Source organism: Balaenoptera musculus, chromosome 2 (genome assembly GCF_009873245.2).
Source record: "Balaenoptera musculus isolate JJ_BM4_2016_0621 chromosome 2, mBalMus1.pri.v3, whole genome shotgun sequence".
In the NCBI taxonomy this organism is placed as follows: Eukaryota; Metazoa; Chordata; class Mammalia; order Artiodactyla; family Balaenopteridae; genus Balaenoptera; species Balaenoptera musculus.
In genome coordinates this window covers 54573436-54584155 of record NC_045786.1, presented here as the reverse complement: position 1 = coordinate 54584155, position 10720 = coordinate 54573436, and the positions used below count along the sequence as shown (strand labels likewise).

Below are 10720 nucleotides of genomic sequence, written 5' to 3'. Positions count from 1 at the left end.
AAAGGCTCCTGACGTGTTCTTGAGGCCAAGGTATCCTATTTGCTTCAATTTGAATATGTTAGGTGAATCACTGATCTATTTACAAAGGAATGTGGTCCTGTCTTTTTTTTTTTTTTTTAGTAATATCTTTCCTGTATAAATCACAGGGGAACACATGAGCAATGCAAACATGAGATACATAGTTTTCTTCTTTGACTACTGCCCTGATCCTTCCTCATAGACAAAAACAAATGGGGAAGAAGACACTTGAACTCACTTCCCCTGGGGCACGATTAACTACCCAGTTGTCCTGCACTGAATCTCTCAGATCTCCAGTCCACTTGGGACCCAGAACTTAAGGATGCCATTAGTAAAAAATTACAGGACAAAGAAATTGTAGGTGCAGGTGGTGCCATGGTTTGAGTGAATGAGGACATCATGTCTTGAGGAGATGTGATTGCATAAAAATCATGCTTAATAAAATTACTCTGGGGCCCAGCAGAGGTGACAATCCTGGATTACAAAGTGGGAGTGAGGGTTCTTAGCTTCACTGTAGTAGAAACTCTATTCATGGGCTTCAGGTAATAAAGCCCATATGGGAAATTTGTTTCATCCACCTCTTCTACCTCTTTCCATGTAAACAATGGTTTCTTTTATATTAATCAGATTTTGGTGGTTTATTCTCATATTTTTTTTGAAATTATACCTCAACTCTCTTTTTTTTTACATTGTGTGTACATTAAATGGATTAGGCTGCCTTTGATAACTGCTAAGTGTGAAACAGACTTCTAAACTAGTAAAGACTTACTTCTAGGGCATTTAGCTTTATTCTTTCTGATGATATAAATATCATTATGGGTTCTTTTTCTCCATGAGTGATATATATATAATGGGATCTTCATCAGAAGAATTTTGCTTTTCACCTGAGTGTGCTTCACTGGAAGTTGCAAAAGGTTTGTGATTCATCAATACCATCTCTATGGTGCAATATTTGCTTGGTTCTAAATGTCCAAGTAGACAAATTCAAACCTGTTATATTATTTCAGAGTTTTAATGTGTAACACTTGTGGATCGTTTTTGGACTATGACTATTCAAGGATTCTGGGAAGTGTGAATCCTTGCGATCCAGATATTTGTTTTCCTGTGGATGTAAAAATCAATAAAATTAGGAGCTTCCTGGTATCCTATTTACTTTTTAGGAAGAGTACCCATGAAATACAGTTTTCATTTTTGACTACTGTCCTCTTAGACAAAGACTACTGAGAAAGATGACTTTTTGTCCTGCTACACCAGGGACACATGAAAGCTACACAGACTAACTTCACTAAATCTACCCAAACCCCAATCTACTTTGGCACAAGGTTTTTAAGAAAGCCAACCCTAGTTAGACTTTTCAGGATCAAATAAATGTATAAGGGGAGTGCCATGGCTTGTGTCATTATGCTAACCCCCAGCATAGGCACCATTCTTGGGAAAGGATGTAGGAGTGTTCTAGGCTATGCGAAACAGAGCTATGGAAGCAGATATGATTAAGAGTAAAAAACAAGTAGTCATTGAAAAGTTGTGTAAGAGACTGTGTCATAGAATGAAAGCATCAGGTTGGGCAGTGGTTGCCTAATGACCTGGAAGAAAGGGAATCAAAACAGTCATGCTACTAAATGGCAAAATGGGAACTGAAACTACATTGTCATAGAAAACAATTTATTTTTCATTTCAATATGAAGAATATCAGCCCTATACTTTTGTTTCTCCAGCAACTCAAATACCTGGTAGAATGTATTAAGGGCTGCTGGAAGGACTAGAAATTGTAAGAATCAATATGCCCTTTTCCCTAGTGCTCTGGAGAGATCCACAAAATTTTCCTGAGGTGCTCTGCACTGTGTTTTCAGTCTACGGCCCTATACATGGGAATGCATACTGGCTGCTACAAAAACTGTTGCCTCCAGTTGACTAATGGAACAGGCACAATGAAGGTAAAATGGTAATCCCCATATTAGGGAGTTCCAAGTCCTCAGGAATCCAACTGTACACTTCCTCCAACAACTCAGGCTATTCTATTCTTTGTACCTTGGAAACCTAACATGAGAGACTACTGACAAGATTCCTTGAAAACTTTCTGCAGAAAGTAAACAGAGAGAAGCTAAATGCTGTACTCAGAAGCTGAGTCCTTCATTGTTTTTCAACACAGTTCACTGAGGCATTTTCTAAGTTTACATATATAAATCCACGTGAAGATCAGAATAGACTTATGGCACTTTTGTTGCCAGGAATATAAATACAAGTAGGAGAAAAAGTAGGTTGATGATAAGAACAGATAATTTCTCAGATATTGGTGGCTACAATCTAGCTTTAAGAAAATATGTAGAAAGATAAGCCATAAAGAAACTTAAGACTGCAGCTTAGCTGCCTAGTTATAATTATTTACAAGGGAACACAATATTATCTGGGGACCCCAACAAATAAGAAAGCACACCCTGATGGAAAGTCAATAAATTCACTATTGAAAAGTCAAGACATTGGCAAAAATAATGCTGGAAGAGACTGAGGAAGATGCAAGGGATACAACCTAACTCTGAAGCTTTACCACCTCCTCAAGAGGTTCTTTCCCACCCCAGGAAATCAGAAAGAAAATAATTGGCAAATGGTGCAAACTTATGGACAAAATTGACATAATGAGAGAACCTTAGAAATGGGAATGGAATGAACTTACATGTCTGTTTCTTTTCCCCATCTTAAACTTTTCCAGTCTTTTCTTGTGGATACTGAAGCCATGAATTCTGAAATTTCTACTACCTTTCTTGTTTTACTCTAACTCAGAAAAATATCCAAGATATGGGTGTTTCTGGATGACCTACCTGTTCTTTCTCCTCTGAAGTTTCCACGCAAACAGGTATTTCCATAGAAGAATATGCCTTGTCTCCTGATATGCTTGATAATGCCAAAAAGGGACTTACTATGTAACAAAGGGATATGATATTCTATATTCTGGATAGTGTTGTTGGAGCACCTGGGATGCAAGGCATCTAGGTTGGTAAATATGTGCTTTTAAAAACAAAAGGGGACTATGGGAGAACAGCAGTCTCACCTAGTGCTGAAAAAGTACACCCAAATTATAGGAAATCTATATTTATGGGCAGAAAAAAATAGAGAAATTTAACAAAAGGGATGAATTTCATTGTTATAGTTTACAATAAAGAAAAAACATGGTCATGTATAAAACATATTCTCTATCTGTAGCTCAAATACAATGTATAGAACCAGTAATTAGAGAAATGTGAAAATAGGCATAATAAAGAAAGTATAACTTACCTTATAATTCTCCCATATTACCTTAAGAAAGAAAGAAAAATTTGACAAGGAGGTCAATGTGCTTATAGATTTGTCCATGATCTGAGAGCAATAAATAAGTCATAATTGCTCTGATACCTGTGGTACACATTCTTGCTACTACATTAACTTCTGTGTCTGAGTAAGCTAATTATTTTTATGTAATAGACTTATGTTCCGCTTTCTTTCCTTTACCTTTAGCTAAGGAGTCAATGTTCTTACTTGACTTTACATATGTAGGCTTTTAATATTTGTGGCAATTGATTCCCCAGAAATTCAGAGATTTATTTACTGTATTCTCTAGGTATTTACAAGAAAACTTAACAAATTGTCTCTGCCTTGAGGCTCCAAACTAATTCAATGCTGGTTGATTTATTGATAGCTGCTAATATCTTACATGCTAGTAAAGAAGATACTTTAGCTTTACTAAATTTCTTAGTCTCCCAAGACATAATGTCTTCCTGAATATGTTGCAATATTATCAAACTGAAGTCAAATATTTGAGATATGCATTATTGGCCAACAGACAGAAGATGGTTGCATCCTGAACTCAGCCTAATATACAAATGAAACAATGTCACACACACACACACACACACACACACACACACACACACACCCCTCCACTGATTCTGAGAGTTGGTTGTGGATCCTTGCCTTTTATGAAATGGCTAAACCTCTCCTGGTATGTTACATGAAATACCAAAATTGTAGTGCAGATAAAATCAAGAAGCCTTTCACATTCTTAGAATAGCTGTTGTTTCTCCATGTGTATTAGTTTTTAACTTTGATAAAACCTTCTACATGTTCTGTCATAAGATTTAGTGTGTTTCTAATAGCTTTTTCAAAAATTAGGCCCTAATTATAAGCATATTGCTTACTTTTCTGTGTTATTGGATTTTGTTGCTCTGGGAATGCAAAGGTATTTACAAGGCACAATAGCAAAAACTCTCTTGATTGAAAGACTCAGGCTTTAATCTTGGAACACAATTTACTTATAGATACCTCATGATGTTACTATTTTACAAGATTTCAAGATTCATTTCTCACTGTGTTGCCAGTCTAGCTATGAATAAATCTTATTTTCTAATCCTAATACTATTCTGGGCAAGTGTAGCCTCTTGAACCCAGCTACTATGTTGCCTTATCCTGACAAAACAGGTTGAATATGACTGTCTCACAGTCACTGATGTAGATATTGGACCTTGGTCTGATTCACCTAATATTCCTATTCCCAAAGCTGACTTAATATCATTCACTGGCCCACAAGAGACTATAATAGTATGTTATGCAGTAGTCAACCCTCATGAGATTTTAGATGCTTCTGTTCCCTCAAACATAAAGTTAGTCCAAGTGGCAATGTCTCCTCTTTCATTTATAATTTTATTTATTTGTGTTTCTTTTTTCCTCAGGTAGTCTAGCTAAAGATTTGTCAATGGTGTCTATCTTTTACAAAAAAAACTTAAAAATATTTATATTGTTTTGTCTAGTCTCTATTTCATTTATTTCTGCTCTGATCTTTATTATTTCCTCCCTTCAGCTAACTTGGAGCTTAGTTTTCTCTTTTTCTAGTTTTTTGAATTGTAAAGTTAGGTTATTTGAGATATTTCTTTTTTTCTTAATGTAGGCATTTATTCCTATAAAATTCCCTCTTAGAACTGCTTTTGCTTCACCTCATAAGTATGTTGTGTTTCCATTTTCATTTGTCTCAAGATATTTTAAATTTTATTTTTTTATTTCTTTTATGACTTTTTATTTCTTTTTGTGACCCATTAGTTGTTCAGGAGTGTGTTGTTTAATTTCCACATATTTGTGAATTTTCCAACATTCCTTCTGTTATTGATTTCTAGTTTCATACCATTGTGGTTGGAAAAGACACATGATAATCTCAAGAATCTTGATTTTGTTAAAACATGCATTGTGGCCTAACATATAATCTATCCTGGAGAATATTTGTGTACTTAAAAGAATATGTATTCTGAAGCTATTGGATAGAATGTCCTGTATATATTTATTAGGTTTATAGTGGTCTATAGTGTTAAGTCTGATGTTTTCTTATTGACTTTTTGTCTGGATTATCTATCTATTATTGAAAGAGGGTTATTAAAGTCACCTACTATTATTCTGTTCTTGCTATTTCACCCTTCACTTCTGTCAAATCTCTTAAGTCAGCTAGGTGCTTTGATGTTGGGTGTTGGATGCATATATAATCATAACTGCTACATCTTCTTGTTGAATTGGCCCTTTTATCATTGTATGATGATTTATTTGTCTCTTATTACAGTTTTTTTTGTCTTAAAGTCAATTTCATCTAATGTAAATATTGCCATTCCTGCTCTCTTTTGTTGTCATTTGCATGAAATACCTTTTTCCTTCTCCTCACTTTCAGCCTATATATGTACATAAATCTGAGTCTCTTGTAAACAGCATGTGGTTGGGCCTTGTTATTTTAGAGGCCATTCAGTCACTCTATCTCTTTTGAATCATGAGTTTAATTCATTTACATTGAAAGTAATCATTCACAGGTAAGGACTTACTATTGTCAATTTGTTAATTGTTTTCTGTCTGATTTGTAGTTCCCTTGTTCCCCTGTTCTCTTGTGGTTTCATAATTCTTTTTGCAGTTATACTGTTTATTTTCTCTTCAACTTTTGTGGATCTACCATAGGTTATTTCTTTTGTGGTTTCCATGAGGCTTGCATTGAACTATCTATAGTTATAATGGTCTGATTTAAACTGATAACAACTTAACTTCAAATGCACAAAAAGCTCTACACTTTTATTTTCCCCCATACGCTCAACTTTATTTATTGATGTCGTATTTTATTTCTGTTTTTAAATTGTGAATCTGTTAAAAAGTTCTTGTGGTTATAGTTATTCTTCATAGTTTTGTCTTTTCATTTTTATAGCAGAATTAAACTAATTTATACATTATTAAAACTATTAACACTCTTCTGTGTTTGTCTATATATTTACTTTTACAAGTGAGATTTGTACTTTCATGCACTTTTGTGTTTCTGTTTAGTGTTTATTCATTTCAACTTGAAGAGCACCCTTAAACTTTTCTTTTAAGGTAGGTCTAGTTGTGACAAACTCCCTCAATTTTTTATTTAACTGGGAAAGTCTTAATATCACCTCTATTTTTAAAGGACAGTCCTGCCAGTTTAATATTCTTGATTGGCAAGGTTTTCTTTCCTTTCGGTATTGTGAATATATTATCTCTTTCTCTCCTCGTCTACAAGGTTCTTGCAGATAAATCCACTTATAGTTGTATGTGAATTCCTTTGTGTGTGATAAGTCACTTATCTTTTGCTGATTTCATGGATATCTCTTTGCCTTTGCCAATTTAATTATAATGTGCCTTGGTGTACACCTCTTTGGGTTCAAGCTATTTGGTGACTCTTAAGCTTCATGAATTCCATTTCTCTCCACAAATTTGGGAATTTGTCAGCCATTTTTTTAAAAAATAGAATTTTTGTCTCTTTCTCTTTCTCTTCTCCTTCTGGAATTCCCATAATGCAAATATTGTTCCATGTGATGGTGTTCCATACTCCTGTAGCCTTTCTTCTTTTTAAAATTCTTTTCTCTTTTTGTCCCTCTGACTGAATAATTTTAAATGACTTGTCTTCAAGTTCACTAATTCTTTCTCCTGCTTGATCAAGTACACTGCTGAAGCTCTCTATTGAAATTTTTAGTGCAATGATTGTATTCTTTAGCTCTAGAATTTCTGTTTGATTTTTTCTTGTTTCTATTTATTTATTGAACTTCACATTTTGTCCATGTATTATTTTTCTGATTTCATTCAGTTGTTTATATGTGTTCTCTTTTAGTTCTCTGAGCTTCTTTAAAACAATTATTTTAAGTTCTTTATCAGGTTGTTGGTAGATCTCTATTTCTTTAGGGTTAGTTATTGTGGCTTTATTGGTTTCCTTTATACAAACTCATTAAAGCAACTCATTAAAGCTTGGCTTCAGAAGAAAAAGTCATTCACCAGTCAGCTCAGCCTGGGATTATGGGAAGGCTAGTTCTTGGCATCCATAGACAGGAGAGGCAAACTACCAATACTCTGAGGTTGGGTGAGGACACTCGCTGGGATCTGTCATAGGGGGAAGTGTGAATTGGGCCTTATAGTTGGACAGGGCTGCACCTGTGTTCTCTGGCGGGGTGGGATTGGTGGGGGACCACTTGTTCTAGCAATGTTGGTAGCAAGGGCCCTGGTTGGACAAGGCAATGTTGCTGTTAGGAGCACAAGGCTTCTGTCAAGATCTGCAGTATGTTACTGTGAGACCATAACCCTTTTCCTTGTTCCTAGCTGTCCCCAGGTGGTATACCAATGCCAGTTCCCTCAGTGTTCCATGTGAGCTGAGAGAGAAGTGGGCCTCTCAGACAATGTCCTGAAACCCTGGGGAAGTTGGATGTATGACTTAGTTTCTCTTTCCCCAACTGGAGAAATCACAGGCCAAAGAGATCCTTCTCAGTGTGTTGCTGTTCCAGCTCAGAGAAGAGGTGACATGTACAAAGTGAAATGTTTATTCTAACCCTTTTTTATGTAGTTTTCTTGTTTTTTCGTTCTCCACCAGTGTACTATAGCCTTACCCCTGAGGTGTCAGACACTCAGAACAACATTTTCATCTGTGTATAGTTGCTAAATTGTTTTTCTGTGAGGGAACTAGGGACAGGGATGCCTATTTACCATCTTGCCAATGTTACCTTAGACTAGCCTTTAGTCTTAAAATGAATATCTATGCTGATAATAAATATCTTTATGGTCTGTTAGGCCACCAGCCAACTTTGGAAGAATGGAGGTTTTCAAACGTTGATAGAAACTAAAATATTACATGGGAAATGAATCACCAATGTATTAGAGTCATTGAAAATTCTCTAACAGAATTATATTATTGATTGTAAAGTTCATATTCTGGAAAAAAAATATCTAAGAAAAGAATTTTCAGACCAAGTTGTGAAAAGAACTACTGAGTTTTGGACTGGAAAAATTAAATGCCCATTATTTCTACCCAGAAACTCCTATTCATAATTTCAGAAATATCTAACTCTATAAGAATTAGAAAATTATAAATCAAGGGTAAATAAGAATAACACCATAGGAAAATGGGAATTACATGATGGGAATTTTTCTTTACAATATTTCCATTGTATGCTTGGGTGGCTTTTCCATGCCACTGACAGACTCATTCAAACAGAAGGAATATACTGAATATTTTGGAAAATTCAACACTTATAATTCAGGAAATAATACAAAGATGTGTTGTTTGAAAAAAATTATTTACAGGTAACATCTAAGATAAGTCAAGGAAGCCATCTAAAGCCAATGTTACCTGGAATATGGTGGCAAATGGACTTGATCAAGATTAGACCTTTAGAAGGTATCAAATAGTTTTAGTAATGCTGAGTATGATATGTAGATGGCCAGACATGTTTCCATAGGCTAAAACTGATGCTCGAGCAGTGAAAAACACCTTTCTAAAGTATATCATCTCAACTTTTGGAATTCCTGAATACCTAGAATCCAGTATAGAAAGTAATTCTATATTTTGTAATTTAGGAGCTTTGTAACATCCTACAAGTACTCAAAATTTGCCTACTTTTTATCATTTCCAGTTCCTGGACAAGTGGAATTAATGAACCATATCCTAAAATTTATTTGGCTAAATTACATCAAACCACTCACTTATGGTGGCCCAAAGCCTTACCATTGGTTTCGTTAAAATTAGGTTAACTCCTCCTAGTAAACAAATTTCAAATTTCAATTAGAAGATATTTGAATTTAGGGTTTAAGCCTAACCCATTATCTGATGCAATAAAAAGTAGTCATGATCAAATATAATACTTAAAGAGTTTGCAGGCTTCCCTGGACTTATTTTGCCAGATGCTGGAAAAATTCCCCTGAGGAGGTATGTCATCAATAGTGAACAGGAGGGCTTCCCTGGTGGCACAGTGGTTGAGAATCTGCCTGCCAATGCAGGGGACACGGGTTCGAGCCCTGGTCTGGGAAGATCCCACATGCTGCGGAGCGACTGGGCCCGTGAGCCACAGTTGCTGAGCCTGCGCGTCTGGAGCCTGTGCTTTGCAACGAGAGGTTGCGATAGTGAGAGACCCGCGCACCGCGATGAAGCGTGGCCCCCGCCTGCCGCAACTGGAGAAAGCCCTCGTACAGAAACGAAGATCCAACACAGCCATAAATAAATAAATTAAATAAATAAATAAATAAATAATTAAAAAAAAAAATAGTGAACAGGAGACCCGGTATATATCAAATTGTTCCAATATCAGACTGATGGTCATCACACCAGACAGAATCCTACCAGGTTTGTTGATAATTCACATCAAGGTGAAGAAGAACCCAAGTAGATGCATGCTTCTCTTGTAAGACCAACACCTATGATTGAGTGGGCCACAATTTCCATTAAGAACCTTAAGGTTAAATCCTCTAGATAGTAATATAAAATAATATGCAGGCTGAAGAAAAAGTTTGTCTAGTGGACAGACAGTAGGAGACATAGATTGTTGTGTTACTTCTTAATTATCTTGACCATTATAATTTTGATACTTATTCTATTTTATATCAGTTGAACATGAAGCTTATAGTATTAGACCTTCTTCCTTTAAAAGTGAGTATATTAAACTCAGGGAATTTTGAATTGATTACAAATGTTCTGAATATGGAGTGAGGACTCAAGAAACACATATTTTGTCATAATACTTCAGATCCTTCAATTGGATAGTTTAAATTTAGAAGAATGAAACCCACAGACTATCTATTGATCTATTTACCCAAATAAAACAATCTTAAATATCACCCTTTGTGTTATTGAATATAATAATGGGAAGAAATTTTTAACCAGTCAAACTAAATACAGGTATATTCAAATTGAAAGTCCCTGAACAATAACACAAAACTCCAACTGCTCTCTACATTATATAGCCATTGGAGTCCAATTTGACAAAACTGAAATGAATGTACAATGAGGAAGACATATCCCAGCCCAAATTATATAGCATAGTTCCTTTAAAAGTCCCAAAATATAGCGTCCCATTAAAAATAAGCCTATCTTATTTAGAACTTAGCAATCTCCAGTCTCCATACTTAAGGTTTCTAGCGTCATTAAATGGACTATTGCTTTTAATATTACTACTTCTAATTTGAGTCAATTCAACTCAATTCTACTTGTATGCAATAAGCTTTATGACTATGAAAAGTTTTTACATGAATATTAAAATGTGTCATGATCAAACTAAAAGAGATTTACTAAATACCATATTTATAGGTAAATAGAAGCTGGGACAACAATTGCAAACTCTATTGATATAGAAATATAGACAAACATACTTAGTGCTTTGGGACAATTGCAGAAAGATGTAATTCAGATGCAAACAGGGTGGAATCAAAACCTAAT

At 35.1% G+C, this 10720-nt stretch overlaps 1 non-coding gene across 1 annotated transcript; it reads left to right on the top strand.

Annotated features, from left to right (window-relative positions):
* Positions 1–400: 400 nt before the first annotated feature.
* LOC118891434 lies at positions 401–476 on the top strand. The gene has a single exon (XR_005019010.1). It is a non-coding gene; the product is annotated as a small nucleolar RNA SNORD115 (small nucleolar RNA).
* The last annotated feature ends 10244 nt before the right edge of the window (positions 477–10720 follow it).